This window comes from Lissotriton helveticus, chromosome 1_1 (genome assembly GCF_964261635.1).
Source record: "Lissotriton helveticus chromosome 1_1, aLisHel1.1, whole genome shotgun sequence".
NCBI classification, from domain to species: Eukaryota; Metazoa; Chordata; class Amphibia; order Caudata; family Salamandridae; genus Lissotriton; species Lissotriton helveticus.
The window spans coordinates 1,233,166,427-1,233,183,572 of NC_136057.1; the positions used below are offsets into that span (position 1 = coordinate 1,233,166,427).

The 17,146-nt window shown below is 43.5% G+C and overlaps 2 protein-coding genes across 3 annotated transcripts in view; one reads left to right on the plus strand and one right to left on the minus strand.

Annotated features, from left to right (window-relative positions):
• The window catches only part of TBC1D22A (TBC1 domain family member 22A), a 2,393,943-nt gene that overhangs the window by 950,414 nt on the left and 1,426,383 nt on the right, over positions 1-17,146 (minus strand). The gene's annotated exons all lie outside the window — the stretch shown is intronic.
• Positions 1-17,146, plus strand: part of LOC144785108 (uncharacterized) — a 49,058-nt gene that overhangs the window by 4,194 nt on the left and 27,718 nt on the right. The window lies entirely within an intron of this gene.

The following is a 17,146-nucleotide window of genomic DNA, read 5'->3' on the forward strand; positions in this document are numbered from 1 at the left end:
TACTCCTCCTTTGGGATCCTTGTCTTGTCCCCGCTGTGGATGTTTAAGGGAGACTCTGGGCGCCTGACTGACCCCTAGCTTCATAATAGTGGGGTGTACACAGGAGAAGGAGACTGTGGCGCTGCGGAGCGCAGTCCTCTGCCCAGTGAAAGAGACTCAGGAAGAATAACCCTCATCCCTAGACATCAACTTCCATCCAGACTTGAATAGTAAAAGGACTTTGCGAAGTGGGGAAGTGGGAGCTGAGGTACAAAATCGAACCAGCGCTGTTTCCTACCTTCCTGGGTGCTGGGGAAGGCTTGTGCCCTGGTGTCCTGAGAGGCCCTGGCCGGACGTGCAGTCGGCCGATCCCTAGATTTCCAGGTGAATCGGCAAGTGGTGAAGAGTGCCGGTTTCTCTGAGGCAGCGCCGCATCAACTGTGAGCGGGACCCCGGGGGCGCCTTCCGCGCTCCTGACGCATTGCCTGCAGCGCTCTGATTGACCGGGAAAGTGAGGGCGAGACACTGCTTAAAGGCGCCTTCGCGCATGCCCCAGTCGTTGTAGCAATCCCCACAGGAGGGGCCTAGGACCGAGCAGGCCCGTGCGAGTAGTGTCCTTCCTGGGAGCGGCCGCCATGAGAGGCGGTACCAACGCGGGCGTCTCCGCACATGTCAGCGGGAGTAGCAGCCCCCGCCGGTCAACGCTGAGGAGGAGCGCCGGCTACCGCTGCAGTCAGAGTGAGTGTCCCGCCTCTCCCTTCTGCTCGCGCGCCACACGGAGGAGCTGGCCGAGCAGAGAGGGGGAACTGAGGGGGCATTTTGTTATCGTTCCGTCCTTCCACTCAAGCGCCGAGCAGGAGGAGCTGGCCTGAGTGAGGAGGGGGGGAAGCAGGGGAGCTTTGTGAGGCGAAAGAGCCTTTACCACCCTCGTGTTCCCTGGCCATATCGGTGGTGAATTCCACCAAACGACTGGCGAAGGAAGGACCCAGCAACAGATTATTCTCAAGTAAGGAGGTGAATTGCAGGGGGAAGTGGCACTAGCGCCTACAGTGAAGCAATTAAGGCACTGGTCGTTTTCAGCCCTGTTCAATACAGGTTGGGGAGTAGCACAGAGGAATCTGCTGGATAAATGAAGGAATAAATTCCTCATGGAGATTGCTGGTCTTTAACTAAACTTCTGATTAAACTGAAAACTCCTCATTGCAGTTAAATCTGGTCTGGTCAATGTTGGTGAATTGTTTGAATGTATAATTGATGACAAATACCGTAATAAGTTAGCATCCCTGAGGATAGAGCTATTGATTCTAAGTCATCTAAATGTAATGTGATGAAAAATTTAAGAGTACTGTGTTTTTGACATTATTTGGCATTTCTAAACATACTAGTGTTTTTCCCTGGCAGAATGCATTACATTGAACTGTAAATTCTAGAACCAAGAGAACAAAGAGTATATTATTTTTATAAACAAGTACTTATTTTCCTAACAAATTGGTGTAGTGTCCTTTTTAAGTGTTATTGCGTGGATTTACTGCTGGGTGGTCTGCAACCTTCACACTTGTGTCTCTAGAATTGCATGTCTTACCCCTAGGCCAGGCTACCCTAGGTGACCTGGCATCTCAGGTTCTAACACATAGGAAATGTGACTCTGGAAAAAGTAAAGACATTGGGGTAGCTACTGCATCAGCTAAGGCATTAGGGGTGCGTGGTAGAAAGAAATAAAAAGATTGTCATGTACAGTTACATCTTTTTGATTGGGAGTATTTGAAGTTTTCTATCACTGTTTAAAGTAATACTTTCATATTTCATTGGTAGTGAAAGAAATTGCATGTCATCATTATAAACTTTAACAATTGTGTTTATGAACTTAATAAACCAAACATGTTAGCACACTCAAAACCCTTAATGCGTCATACCTCTACTAAAAATAATGTTGAGTGATCTCCGCCCTCCTCCTCCTACCCTCTGCTGCGTCTGGTCCATGTGCTCTTGGTACAGGTTGCTGAGGTTGATTGTCAATGTTGTGAAATTCATCCTCTACATCAAGTTCCAGGCCTCTCTTGGTGGCTACATTGTGAAGCATGGCACAGGTTGCAACAATCTTACAACATATATCTGGTCTATATTGCAAGGCTCCTCCTGTTTTATGCAAAATTCTAAATCTGGATTTCATGACACCAAAAGCCCTCTCTATGACATTGCGAGTAGCAATATGGGCTTGGTTATACTGCTGCTCCTTGCGGGTAGATGGATTCAGAAAAGGTGTAAGTATGAATGATCTCACTCCATATGCACTATCACCTTTGGGTTTAAGCAAATGGAAAATAAATTATTAAAATTATGACCCTAAATACCATCTGCTCTCAATTCTCCAAAAAGTACATTACTCACCAAGTAAATAACCATCATGAAACTCTCCAGCAATCAGTCGCCTATGGATGGCACTATGTCTGAAAATAAATGAGTCATGGGCACTACCAGGGTAACTTGCAACTATGTCTGTGAATATTCTTTTGGCATTACACACTGCTTGTATGTTCATGGAATGGTAGCATTTCCTGTTGCGAAATATGTACTCTTTCTCAGAGGGTGGGCATATGGGGATATGTGTTCCATCTATACAGCCAATCACATGAGGGAAGTTAGCAATGTTATAGAAGTCTAGCTTAGTTTGAAGTAAATCTTGCTGTGTGTTTGGGAAAGAGATGTAATGCCTGATCCTATGGAGCATGGCATCTAAAAAATTTCTGAAAAATCTAGATAGGGCACTTTGCGACACACCACCAGCAACAGCAATGACACCCTGAAAAGACCCTGAGGCAAGAAGGTGAAGGCAACACAATACTTGGACATGAGTGGGAATGGCTTGGGTTCTAAGGGTTTGTCTTTGAAGAAATGGGTCCAAATCTGCTATTAGCTCTAAAATGGAATCCACATTAAGCCTGTATTTATCATAAATTTCTGCCTCAGTCTGCCCAAACAAAGTTATGCGCACTCAAAAAATCCTGTCACTCAGCATCATTCTCCCCCTTGCAGCAGCTCTCAGCCTCCTCCGACGTGCAAATGCGATGACAGCAGCCATGGTAGAAAAGTGTCTGCAGCTTTTCCTAAGACCTTTTATGCACAATCAATGAGTTTGACCTGTTTTCAAGTTCAGAAAAAAAATTACCAGCTGGTCAAAGGGTTTCTAAAAATAAGAAATGCTATTTGCAATTCCTTATAAATTCGCAATTTGCGAATTTTGATGCATCCGCTTTTGCACCATTGAAATGCGATTCCTTACGAAATGCGAATTTTTAAGGAATTCGCTATCCATATTTGCGAATTCTTAAATAGCGAAAATTGAAAATAAATGATGCATCCCAAATAATGATTTTGCATTCGCAAACGGCCGATTTTACCGATTCGCACCGTTTGCGAATGCAAAAAACGTTGATGCATGTGGGCATATATATTTTAGAGTGAAATGAATCCTTGTGGCAACTTTTGATGCAAGGGCGCATATCACGCTAAAAAATACTGAACCCCAGTCGCTCACATTCTGATGTTATTTGCAGTAAATCTTTATCACAATTGGTGCATACTTACATAACAAGTCATAATGGTGCAATTCCCGAAATTATGCAGATATAATTTACATTTCACCCAGGTCTAGTGAGAACCAAGAGGACCGTAGCAGGGTATTTGGGCTAGCCCATAGTGAAGAGTAGCCATGGACATCTTTCAGCTAAAATTAAGGGCCGAGTTTATGTCAAGAAACAAAACAGGAGCCATATAACATGAGTCCAAGGGCACAACAGCCACCAGTTCATGGGTTTTGTTGCATACTCTGTTACCGAATGGGCCACTGACAGTGGTGCAATCTATTCTGTAATGGATGTAAATTTGCAAGTGCACCCTCTTAAGTTACGGTACCCTCATTTGCATGGGGTTAGTTCCATGTAATGAGGAATGCTTTTGGCCCTGACCTCATTCCTATTATTGACACAGGGACAGCAAAAAACAGGCTCGCATGAAGCACACTAACTGTGTATCACCTCAAAAGTGTAGCTTAGGTAGTGTGCTCCCCCCAAATATGCTGAAAGAGAGGCTGTGATCATCTGCATTGGTTCACTGACAGTCTTGAAGCACTGCAGTCTGCCACCTGCAGTGATATGGAGCATTGTTTTTTCCGACTAATGTGCACTGTTCTGGTATGTGCCAGGCACACAGAATGTAGGTGTGCCAGACTGCAGACTGGGACAGTGCCCATTATATGTAATCAAGCCGCATGAGTGGTTGGTGGTCTGAAGTTGCAGGTAACCTGTTGAGTGGGGTGCAAGAGCAGCTGAGGGGAAGCTGTAGTGACAACACTGCCAGGGATACATAATTAAGATCACATCCAAGTGAAACTAGGAAAATAGGGTCCAATAGCGGTATTTGCAATTTGTGGCACACACTGCCCACACTAAGAAGCATACAGGAGAATGGGATATCAAACTGTAGTTATGGGTCTTGTTAGCCTACCTAAAATTAAGGTGTTGTATTCTATACCTGAACTCTCTAGTTGGTTTGGCCATTTGATGATACAGGTGTCTGTCTGCCCTAGAAACCACAACATAGCCTACATCTGGATACCAGTCGACTTTGAAAATAAACCACGTATTATTGCCTGATTCATCATCATCATCATCTTTATTCGGTCATATATGTGACCACAAAAGCACAATAAAATAGTATACAACATGTCACGAACATGCACAATTTCGCTTACCCACCCGCATAAAAAGGAATTAAAAGGTAAAAACAGTCATTAAAACCCTGATTATACAGGCATTAGTAGTAAAAATAACTCTCAATCTATTTGCCGAGTGTCATATAATGTCCAATAGGTGCCAGTCTAATGTGTGTGCTGTGCATCAAAGGGTAGATCTGTCCTTGGTCCAATTTCATAACACATATTTCGTTCATAATTTCACAGCATGCACTGTAAACTTTAGAACGTCTCGAAGGAGACACAAGACTGTAAAAAAAAAAAGCAACTCCTCTTGATGTGTGTTAAAAGGTCTACCACATAAAATAGTGAGAAGAAAAGTTTTCTAATAGAGGAGTAGAGTGTGCAAAAAACAAAGGGCTTTTTTGTTTGAGGAGACACCCAGTTACATGCACAACACGGCAATGAAGCAAACCAGGTATCTGTAGTAGGGAAGGACCCTAAATAATGTATGGTGTTAACTCTTAGCCATGTGAGGTAAAATCTTAATTCAGGGCCCTTAATCCAAACTCGATATGGCTCCATGCCAACAGTAGTTGAGAGTGGCATATATGAATGAACAGTGACCACATCGCCTGATTTATTATAAGTGTTTCCTGACTCTATAGTTTGTGCATGCACTATTTCACACAGATGCGGATGCGCTAAATGCACTGGTTTAAAATTTGTGTTGTCCAGTTTCACCTCGGCCTCGATTTTTGCACTAGATCTGATGGGCATGTAAAATATTATAGCAGACCCCTCACTGCCAGAGCTTTGAGCTAAAATTGTTAAAAGGGTACATCCCCTTCTCCTATGGTAGCCCTGACCAAGCTCAGTACTGACATCAAATGAACACTGCAAGGAAAGTGACACACATGTCCAGGTCTGATTTGCAGAACCAATACTTCACAGTTTATGAAGTACGAGTCGTGAAAAATAGATTTGCATTTGAAACCTCAATATAAATATTCAATTTGAACAATACCTGCCCTGTAAGGTCAGAACATCTCAGTTTTCTCCCATGGTGACGTGGGTGTGAAGAGGGTGTCCCCATCATCTTACCCATGTAGTTAATGGTGACAAGCAAGGGAACAGGTTCACACCTGCTGCTGTGCTAAGCATGGAAAGCCAGGTAGAACATGTAAGGGCATCACTTGTGTTCACCTTGCACCCCTTTCCCTACCACTATACCATTTATGAATCACAACCTCAATGGATATTTTTGCCCCCCAGTAATCTCTTGCGTGAACTATCGATTGAGTGAACCTTACTAGCTGGACGAGGATAAAACAGAGTGGCAGATCTTTATTCACTCCTAAAGGTTCATTGTTCTACTAGGGTAGGAGGATGCAAAGGGGAGTGGATGGAATGTTCTACTTAGAGAATGATGGTGGAATGGGAAATGGAGCCCAGGCCCACAATTTGCACTTTTTATTTGTTCGCAGGGTGTCAATAACGGACGTATATGTTACTTTTATTTAATATCTATCTTTTTAATGAACATAGGTGAATAGTCAGTTGGGACAACTCCCAGCGCTTTAGTTGTCTCACTCCAGTGTGGTTTGTAGAGGGGCACTAGTGGAAGTGAAGCACAAAACGATTGTTTGAAAATTGTAAATTAGAGCAGTTACCGGTTTAGTTTGCATGTTAATTCGGCCACATTTTAGATTGTAACAATTGAAAACAAATGTTCACTTGGAACTCATTTATAAACACATTCTAATTGTACAGACGTCTCTTCAGACTCAATCTGTGTAAGTAAATTTATGATAAAACAGACACATTATTCTGTAAAGGCTCAATCTTTTTTCAATTTCAAGGGACGAACAACCAGTATCTCATTATTTCATTATCCAAATCCGATTCAGCCAAATCGAAGTTTATTTAGAGATGCACAAGAAAGATATGTATTGCAATTATAATGAAATGAAGTGAAGTGATTAAAAGATTTCAAGACGCACCCCCGGTGGAAAAAAAACAAATCTAGAAAGAGAGCAAAGTGACCAGTTTAGTGAACATAAATAGTGAATTGGTTTCTTTAAAGAGACAGCCAGCCCCTTTACAAATGATAAGTCAGAAGGGTATTTTTATTGTGGCACGATACACATTTCTAGGTTGTTTACCTGCTGGGAAGAATGTTGGGGGCACACTGGGATTAACTGTCCTGTTGAAACAGGGGTCGTGATTATGTTCACTAGTAGCAATGTGTTATCCTGTGTGCTGCAGAGCTCACGTATCAGGAATGTTTGATATGGCAAAATACATCTGATTTCTATATGGGAACAGCATGCAGCTCTGCTCAAAACCTGACCAACCAGCGGAAATGGCTGTAGCTTTGCACCCAAAGGAAGGAATGTTGGTAGCCCAACAGGGATAGTGAGGTGCCGCGAGATCTTCAACACTGCAATGATTATAGGTATAGTGACAAGTCAAAAGGGATTGTTGCCACAACTGCAGTCGGTTGAAGTCCAAGGTAAGGTTTGGGAGAACATCTCTTTGGATTTTATGAGGCTATTATGTTGCCCGTCATATGACTCTGTTGGTAGACTAGGCTGTGCTTAAGTCTAGTCAGTTTGCAAATACACATAGCAACATATAATGGTGCTCAGGTTTTTATTATAAGAAAATAGTAGGGCTTAGGTTTAAATTGCTTTTCAACACAAAAATACTGTATTGTATCTAATGTTATGAATTGGTCAAATGCGTAAACTAAATTGGTAAGTGAGGGCTGCATTTAAAGAAGAAAATGTTTGAATGAAGAGGCCTGGCAAAAGAGGATGGTAGATGCTTATAAATTGACAACCAATGATATGCAGTGACAAGTGAAGTTTTTTCTCATGTGTGGTACAATTTTTGTTGTCATGCTGTCCCCTGAGTCAACAGACAATACATAAACAGCTAAGATTGATTTGTGTGAGAGAAAAATAACGCATGGCTAAGGCACACGAAAACATGCAGGGTTTAGCAAGATAGCAAACCTATTGTGAGAGTTGGCATTCATTTAATATCTGGGGCATTGCGTTTGAATCTAATTAGCTGTATTAATATTTACGTTTGTAACATGGATTCTGTATTGTTAACACATTTGTTGGTGGGTTTTACCACAGGATACTGAAGCTTCTTCCTAATCAAGTCTATTGAGTCACTTTATATTGCAGTATAGTCCACAAAGATGATGTAAACACTGAAAGCAAAACTTGCCAGTGAATTCAGCTACACTGTGGAAAAATGAAAGTAGTTACCATCATATCTCAGTTAGAACCTTTGCAGGCACAGCTTTTCTTTATTTCAAAGTGATCTGCTATGCATCACAGTGGTTTCTTAGAGGTATTTGGTATTGAGAAATTTGGAATTCACAATGTTGGGATTAAATTGCTTTGTGGAACCTGGTGGTGGCCTCTGCTGGAGTGAGGTCTGGCCCCCAAGTACTGTCCTCTAAGTCCTAGTAATGCAGTACATTTATATGCCGCTCAATTAACTACCATATCACAAGTGGATTGCTACTCAGTGACCCTTGTTATAGGATGTACTTTGTCACTGAACACAAAGCAGTCAGATACATATATAATTAACAGAAGTCACAAAATGGTTCTTGCCCTTGTCAGCAGGCCAAAATCACCTAAAGTTAGTTCTCTTTTCTTAGGACTAGTCTCAAGGCAAACCTAGTGATATGGCTCTCTAAATACAAACGGAGTGTATTCAAATCAATCTGAAAATACATTAATAATGTAATGAAATCTCTTGAAATCTGATGAGACCTGAAAAACAAATCCAGAATGGGAATTTTCAGGAGAAAAGTTGAGCTAAGAGACATGATTAATCTTTCTGGAAAGAACTTTAGGTATAGATCCTGACAGGGGAAGGCTCCTGATTCTCCACAACTGTGTCCTAATGTGATTGTGACTAATGTAACTACAGTTAGTGCAAGAAATTTCAATGGGCCTTTTTCCAAAACCTCCTTAGATGTGATATGAATAGCCTGGAAAATTCAAGGCACATTTTATTAAAAAAATGGCCCATTGGCCACTTCATACCTATTCAATATGTTATTTATCAGATTTTCAAATAAAACAAACCAATTATTAACAGAGGGGTGGGAGTATAAAGCAAAGGCGGTAGAAAACATAAGTACAAAAACAATATGCTGATATAACATAGCCAAATGCGTAAATAACCTAGAAGTATAAGGCATTAGTCAGTTCGGGTAGAAGCCAAACAAAGGAGCAGCAGTTGTCATCATCGCTGTTTAACGTTTCACTTGATCTCTCTCTTCCCTTGTCATAAGACCACCACAGTGGTTGTGATGTAGAGCCCACAATCGTGAGTGACTAGTTATTAGAAGTGGTTTCTAGCATCCCCTTCCTTCCACCTTAATGGAAGTAGATTTGCTTTGGGGCCGTGGTGGTTAATCATTTTCCATCAGTACCCTTTTCTCTCTTACCAACATATGAGGAGCCAGACATTCTGTGCATCGCTCCCTTTCTAATGAGGTCCGGACTTATCAACCACATATCAGAAGGGGAATGGGAGGGTGTTAGCGGTCCATCAAATATCCCCCTGAATTTAACAGCTTACAAAAAAAATAATGTTGTGCTGTTTTTTCACAATAAGGATGAAAAAGCAGGAAGAAAAAAAATCCTTTTTAATTTTGGTTTACAAATATCACCAGGAGTATCCTTTTCAAGATGCATGGGCATTCACCCAACAAAGTGACATGCTAAAATGTATCACTGGGTCGAGCTCCACACTAAGCGGAAATGCAATACCCAGGTGGGCCCTCAAAAAGTGGGCTTTTTGGTATAGATCTTTTCAGGCACTTGTCTTAATAAAGTTGAGTAGAACGGGTGGTGAGAATGAGTGGTGGATGTAGGGAGATACTTAAAATTGCCTATCGATAGCCAGAATGTACTTTTGTTATTCTCTGAAGGTAATATATGGCAAGATGAAAAACTAGTGTGGCCCAACTGAACAACAGTTATTCTTTAGAGGTTGACATGTATCATGCCTTGCTGTCCAGCTGGGTCAAGGGTCCTTTCATCAGGAGCTCTATTTATCACCCTACTATTTTCTTATTCATCTCCATTTCTGGCACCAATGGGACTTGGGACTTTTTTGGGTGGCATTCCCTTGACCGCTACTTTAATCTCTAGTGGGTAAATGGAAGCCTTCAATACTTTGAATGCCTTGTATTGTTTCCCATGGGGTATTTAGTCTGCTAGATATGGCCTCTGAATATTTTCATCTAAAGAGGGTCTATAGCTTAGAGATGAGTAGTGCTCAATAAATGTTTGGAGCATGTCTTGTAACATTATCTTTGAATACCCCTGCCACCTTGGATCTTGTGATTTTATTTTATTTATTTGAAAAGTTTTATATAGTGCTGGCTAGACCCGGAGGTATCAGAGCGCTTTACATGAGGAAGAACATTGTTTCAGAACATAGTATCACAGTTACATCAGTTGCTGGAGCGTAGTTACATGAGTTACAAAAGCATAGCATAGGCATTAGGATAAACAAAGCAGGCAGGGGGAGAGAAAATCAGGGGAGAGAGGAAAGGCATAGGGGAGGTAGACAAAGAATGAAGGAGGGAAGAGGTGGGGGAGGGGATAGGAGAAACAGCGTGGAGGCGAGGAAGTAACAGTGTCTGACATCCGGCTGGGTAGGTGATGGCTCCCAGCAGTAAAGGGATCATTCCCAGTCCTCCATTATGTATGATTCACTTGTCGCGGTAGACTCTCTCAGCGGGGTCTCTGAGACTCCAGGGCATAAATGCTGGATACCTCCCCAACAAGGGGAGAGGAGTGCTTTGACCACGGGCACACTCTGAAGAATGAAGGAGGGAAGAGGTAGGGGAGGGGGTAGGAAACCCAGCGGAACACAGTGTCCAACGTCCGTCTGGGTAGGAGACGGCTCTCGGCGGTGAGGGGATCTTTCCCAGTCCTCCACTATGTGTGACTTCCTTGTCACTGTGGACTCTCGCAGAGGGGTCTCTGAGACTCCAGGGCATAAATTCTGGATCCATCCCCAACAAGGGGATTAGGAGTGCTTTGGACAAGGGCACAATTATGGAAGCCATTTTAGGGACAGTCGGGCTGGTAGAGAAAGACCCTCACAGGAGAAGGGGAAATGTGAGTTGGGTCATTGGTTAAGTATTTCTGCATTATAGCTGCCAGGGGGAAAGATGGCTACCATGATAAGGATCAGGCGGGGCGCCTCTAGTATCCCTCTTGGTTGCTTGTGAAGCTAAACGAGGTCTTCCTTTGAGGCCTGAGCTGTTGCTGCTAATTCAAACAATTATGCTGCTTTTAGGCGGTAGATGCTAAAGGAGCCTCACTTAGGGTGATCGTTTTTGTCCCCTGGTGACGATCTTCTGCATACACCATTTTGGGGTCAGGCGCGTTTCATAAAAAAGGCTCACGGAGATTATTGATTTCAATTGCCCTAAGAGACTAAAGGATGACACACTGCACTGTCCCGCAGTCCTTCACAAGAGAATATGCCCAAAAAATTAAGATCCGAGGGACCCACAGGGACCAATGATCTTTATCCAAAGAGGGAGTGCGCTATCACTGGCAGTGTGCCCCCAATGCAGCGTATTCTGGGCCTTTGGTTGCCCTCTACCACTTTCGGCCCTCCCTCTGCCACTGCCATTAGGACCCTCGTGCGTCTATCTCTTTTGGGCCGGGGGAAACCTACTCACCAGGTCTTTGTGTCCATACTTCTCATTTGCGTGGCAATGTTATTTCCTGGCCAGGCACCCTTTTGGGCTCTCTTGCTCAGGCATTAGAGAGGAGCTACTTTGCCATATGGGGATATGACTGTGCTGCTTCAGCCCGTCAGCCCTCTGCATTTCTCAGGCTATCACCACTCCAGGCGCTGCTCTACGGTGGTTCGGGGTCTCAGAGGGACGTTCTCAGCACTCCCAGCTCTGAACTTGGTGCTCTGTGCCCCCAGAAATATGCCCCCTCTACATCTGTGTGGCTCACGGGCTCAGACGTTTCTATGGGGCTCCGTGAGTGTTTGTGAAGGCCACGCAGATTTCCAGCTGCCGCCCCTAACCCAGGGTTCCGCCAGCTCTTTCCTCCGTTGCTGCGTTGCACGCTCTGACCATCTCGGAGTCCTTGGGTCCTCAGCCTTTGTCAGGCTTCAGAGCCCACACAAGTTGTATCATACAAAAGGGGGGTTTTAAGGTGGTAAACCCCCCTGAAGCCTGTCAGGTTTCCACTTCGGTCAATCGCACTGGGGTCCGGTCTTGTTAGACTTGGCACCATTGGTGTGAGTCTCCCTTGCACTTTTTGCTGTTGCCTCATCTGTTTTTGATGGTCTAGATGCTTTGGGCACTTTGCCACTGCTGTTCAGTGCCAAAGTGCAAGTGCTCCGTATTGTAAATTGTGTTATGGATTAGTGATTCCATGATTGGCTTATTTGATTTACTTGTCAGACGCTTGTACAGAACACCATGTGTGACCAGGGCCTGTAAATCAAATGCTGCTGGTGGGCTTGCAGCACTGATTTTGCCACCCACAGGACAGGAGCAGCCTGTGAAATGTGACTCAGGCCTGCCATTGTAGAGCCTGTGTGCATTCTGGGACTGCCATGTCGACATAGGCAAATGCACACACTTGCCAGTTCCCAAACCTTCTGCACCCCTAAGGTTGGCCCAAGGTACTCCTGTGGGCAGGGTGCATTGTATGTAAAAGGTAGGACACACCCTGATGTGTGTGGCATGTCCTGATAGTGAAATACTGCCAATTTTGTTTTTCACTATTGCAAGGCTATCTGTTCCCATAGGCCAGAATGGGCAGTTTGATTATAACATCCTATAAACATAACTGACCCACGGAACAAGATAGGAAAATAATATTAGTATGCCTGAACTCAGAATGTTAAAGTGCATCTTTTAGTGTGGGTGTTTTTAACATTCTGTGTTTGAAAATAGCACTTTTAGAAAGTAGGTATTTTCTTGCCTAACTATCCAGTGTGCCTCTGCTAGGTTTGTGTATTGCATGTCCTGCTTATGAGTGACAGGAGCTGGGAGAGGGCTGTGTCTCCAGCAGTCTGATGAGTCAGGGCTGGGCTGAATGGGACATGGGTTGAATTTAGAGTAGGGGGAGGAGATTTCCTTTCACCTGCCTGGGCCAGGTCTGCTTTCAACAATGCTGTCTCACCTCCTGCCAGGAAGCTGCACCAGAGAGTACAGAACTGGTTTTGGCGGGGTACAGACACTCTCTGCCTTCAGAGACAAAGGATTTGTGTGTATAAAAAGGGGGACCCAGACCCCAGAACTTTAGATCACTACTGGGAAGTCAAGAGGAACCTATGCCAAGGAGAAAAAAACAGAGCAGCTGAAGGAAGATTACTGCCCCTGTGCTGTTTGATGTTTGGGGTCGGCCTGCAGTGGCTACTTGTTGCCAAGTAAAGGAGAAAAGAAATTTGCTGTTTGCTTTGTCATCTTGAGGAAGATCTCCAAGGGCTTGAAATTGAGCTTGCCTCCTGTCTGAAGTCTCAGGAATTCAAAGAATTCACCCCATCTCCCTTGAATTCCCTTGCTTTGAATTCCAACCTGCAAAGAGGTACATGCTGCTGTTTAGGACCTCTAGAGACTGATTGTTGTTGGGAGCTGGAAGATCGACACAACGAGGAAGAAGCCTGTCGCATCCGCACCGATTCCCGACGCATCGGCGAGTCACGGAGAAGACACGTGCCACATCAGCATTTGATCCCGACGCATTGCCGAGCCCCGGAGAAGAAGCACGTCACAACCACACCGAGTCCAGATGCATCGCCGAGAAGATCATCGCAGGACCTGCAGTGCGGCTGCAAACATTCATGCAATGACCGGATCGTCACATCGCATCGAGCCACCATTTTGTCGCATCACACCGGTTCGTCGCCACGCATCAAGGCACCATCTTGTTGCATTGTAACTGGAACGCAGTAAGAAACTGACACATCCCCTCCTCTCCGGTAAGGAACAGACGCATTGCCTCCCCTGCGCTGCTGTAAGGAACAGGTGCGCCGCCTCCCCGAAGCAAGGAACTGACGCATCGCCTTCCCTGTGGCCCTTTTGTTTGTTTTGCGTGATGCATCTAAGGTACTTTGTTGGAAAAGTGTAGCATTTACAATTTGCATTGAACTGAACTATTTCTACCATTGAAGAGCTTATTTTTGATACTGTATTGTGGATCTTTGCCGTTTGATCTTGTTTAGATAAAGAATACTTATTTTTCTAAACTGGTGTGGTGTCCAATTGTAGTGTTTTCACTGTGTTACTGTATGTGTTCACAAATACTTTACACACTGCCTCTAAGATAAGCCTGTCTGCTCGTGCCAAGCTACCAAGGGGATGAGCAGGGGTTATTTTAGGAGTGTATCCCCCTTTGCCTGACTAGACGCATGGGTCCCAATTTGGACAAATGTGCAAACCATTTCTAACTAGAGACCCCCATTTCCAACAGATCTCTTATAGGTAATTATGGGACAGGATTGCATTCAATTTGTAGGCCACTATACATTACCCCTTTGTAAGAAGCTGGGTTATTAGTTGAGAACGGCAGCAGCCCCACTCATATAATAATCAGGGTAAATCACAAAGAAGTCAAATCAAATCAAAATATCTTTATTCGGTTTTCAGTATGAAAGCCACAAAAGTACAAAATTTACACAGTAAAAAACAGCAATGATTGTAAAAGAGAAAGTTAAAAATTCATGAGTTTTTATGATTGAGGACTCTTATACTGTACAGTGCATTCGCTAGTGTCCATGTTAAGACAGGTACTCGAATTACTCATAAGTTCATGCGGTGTTTAAGGCACATTCTAAGATAGTGAGCCACAGATTTTGCAACTAGGGGATTTTCCAAGAACTGCAGTGCCAGAAATGCTGGACGACATCTTCTAACATTCAATACTTTTAGAATTGGTAAAATCCATCTCTTACGGAATGGTGAATAAAAAGTACAGAAGAAAAGAACGTGAATTGTGGACTGAGGAGAGTTAAAGTCGCAGGGGCACGCTGTTGTGTTATGTGTCCAGTTGTTCTGAGTGGGGAATGAAACCATGATATGGAAAAGATTGAGCCTAAAACGAGTAAGCAGTAACTTATCAAATTGAGTCAGGTCGTACTGCAAATATGACTGAATAGATGGTACAGTTTGTATCATAAGGCAGTGTTGTACTGATGGCTTGTTTATTTCTGTCATCAGTCTTAGTTGGTTTAGGTGAGACAGACAGATCTTTTTTAGCTCTTTTTTTGCTATATCTGTTACTGACTGTGGGTCGTTAAAGAACCTCAGGAGGCCAATATCTGTAAGGAAAGTTTTTACATAGTGTAGCCACTTTATCTTTTCCATGTGCTCTAGGTTCATGCAGTCCTCAATGATTTCTCTGGTGAGTATGCATTCATCCGTAGCCCATATTCTGCGCCATAACATTATGGGTTGGATCTTAATAAGATCGGAGATGTGTTCCGCTCCAAGTTCTAGGTGGCATCCGAAGGTGGTCGTGCTTTTAGGGACTGCTAATAAAAATTTGAAAAAGGCATTAGGCAAAAGGTTATTAGTTGAGAACGGCAGCAGCCCCACTCATATAATAATCAGGGTAAATCACAAAGAAGTCACTCCAAGGACCCAGAACCTGGGATGGGGTGCGCCACTTGAGGGTTATGACTCACTCCAGCAGGAACCATTAGTAGCAGGCAGGTACATTGCAGGGCCTCTCGAGCTTGTCTTGTCCCTGTAACACACACAGGAGACCAGCCAGCTAACCTTTTGGAGTCACTCTGGTGGTCCTGGGTTTAAGGAGCGGGTCCAGTCTTCCTTCCTCAGGCAGCAAGGCAGTCCTTCTTCTGAGTCTTCCACAGGTCCAGCGGTTATTTGATTTGGCGTCTGAGAGTGTTTCTTTTGCTTAGGCTATTTCTAGAAGGCAGGCATGTGTGATATCAATTCTCCTCCCAATACCACTTTTCCGGCATCCTGTGCTGTGCTAACCAACATATTGCTTGTCGCATTGTTTTCAAAATAATGATGTCTTGCCTCTGCTATAGTGCTCCACTGCTCTATGTCCCTAAGAGCTATTTCATTGAGGCAGAAAAACCTGTCATTCAAAGGTTTGGGTGTGTGAATCCCCAGCAATATAGTAATTGGAAAATGATCAGACAAAACTACAACTGCTATAGAGGATGATAAAACCAAATCGAGAGCCAACTTATTCAACAAAAAGAAACAGATTCTGGAATGTGTCTTATGAACATGTGAACAGAATTTATAGTCTCTTTCTAATTCATGTTGTAATAGATAAATATCAAATAGGTGGTGGTCTTCAAATCCCCTTTCTAAAAGCAATTCAGTAGTCACTCCAATAGATCGCCAGGAACAGATTTCCAACAGATGGGGTAACTCCGACTCCTCCTGTTCACCCTGAGGACACACCACATTTGTTCCACAACCCAGTCAAAGCCCACAATCTAATCAGCATCATTGACCCTAAGGAGAGTTCAAAGGAAGACAACTAAGGGAGCAGATACAATAACCAATTAGGTGAATGGAAGAAATGCACATTGCAATGTGTACCAAGGGAAGAACTCAGGCAAAGACAGATGACTGACAAAGAAGCACTGCTCAATTCATCAACTGAAGATTGAGGACAAGAACCTGCCCACGTTATCACCCATGCCCTTTTTGGCAGTAGAGATTATTTAGTTCCTCAACATCCTTGACTGAACTGTGAATGTGGAGTAACGACCTTCAGTTATGGCAGTGGCTTGATTCCCATTGTCCTAGAGATTGACTTGGGATGGCCGGACAGTGCAGCCCAGTCGGGACCCATTCAGTGTGGCATACCTAGGCTGGCCAACCTTACAATGCATGCTAGCAAGTTCTCTGAAATAAGAATTTATTAAGTTATGCTGTATATTATCTTTGTAGTTGATTTGAGTCATTGTGATATCTTAGGTCTGACTAGGAAGGTAAAGATGTTAAAGTAATCAAGAATAGCTGGATAAAATAAAAGCGCGTGTAATCCCATTGGCAAAATGAATCCCCCAGTGAGTTGACCTTTGACTACCCAGGGAGAGACAAGCTCACAGAAGCAAAGCCAAACCTAGTTCATTTAAAATGTTTGTCTTACAAATAGCGTCACTAAATGCCCAAAGCTTACATTCTAGAGTTAAAAGAAGGGTGTTGTTTAAATGGTTACACAATAAAGATACACATATAGTCCTACGCTATCACATGAATTCCATCTATTTAAAAATGACACACATAGGCTTCAATTATACCAGTTTCCAAGCCAATTCCATTCGCATGCAGTCTCAAAAACAAAAGAGACTGTAATAGGAAAAGCCTATCTTTCAATCTAGACACCAGAAGAAGGGGTCGGGAGGTTAGAATGGTGGGAATGAAAGGAAGTCTTTGAGGAATAATACGAGGAAGTCTCT